Below are 830 nucleotides of genomic sequence, written 5' to 3'. Positions count from 1 at the left end.
CTCTCTCTCTCTCTCTCTCTCTCTCTCTCTCTCTCTCTCTCTCTCTCTCTCTCTCTCTCTCTCTCTCTCTCTCTCTCTAAGTATCTCACTGGCTTTAACTATCCTTTTTCTTTTTTTCTTCTTCCTGCTTTAAGTTTTGTTTTGTTTTGTTTTGTTTTTTTCCACTTTCCATGACATCTCTTTCTGTGTACACTCTCTCTCTCTCTCTCTCTCTCTCTCTCTCTCTCTCTCTCTCTCTCTCTCTCTCTCTCTCTCTCTCTCTCTCTCTCTCTCTCTCTCTCTCTCTCTCTCTCTCTCTCTCTCATAGACTGACCCCCTCCTCTCTTTCCTATCCGTACCTTCAATTCTCTTTTTCTCACTTTCCTCCGCATCCTCCTCCCCTCCCTTCCTTTCTGCCATTGGTTTCTCTCTCACCTTTCCATCCTTTCTCTGTCTGTCTCTCCCACAGAAAAGATGGATTAAAGTACTATAGATAGGTAGAAAGAAAGAAAGATAAATAGATAGATAGATAGATAGAAAAATTTAAGTAGAAAGACAGGTAGATATATAAATGCATTAGTAGGTAAGTATTTAAATAGAAAAGGTAGGTTGATAAAGCTAATTAGGCTGATAGATAGATAGGTAGATCGATTGGCTAGGTACGCTGGTAGATGGATCAGAAAGCAGGTCATGTATGTAGATAGGTAGTAGATAGGTAGGTTAGGTTAGGTTAGGTTAGGTTAGGCTAGGAAGGCAGGTAGGTTAAGTTAAGTTAGGTTTAAAAGTCTGATAGAAAAATTTAGAGATAGAAAGGTAGGTTAAGTTAAGTTAGGTTAGGAAGGCCGATGGGG

This window comes from Scylla paramamosain, chromosome 8, assembly GCF_035594125.1.
Source record: "Scylla paramamosain isolate STU-SP2022 chromosome 8, ASM3559412v1, whole genome shotgun sequence".
NCBI classification, from domain to species: domain Eukaryota; kingdom Metazoa; phylum Arthropoda; class Malacostraca; order Decapoda; family Portunidae; genus Scylla; species Scylla paramamosain.
Note: the sequence above shows the minus strand (reverse complement) of the source record.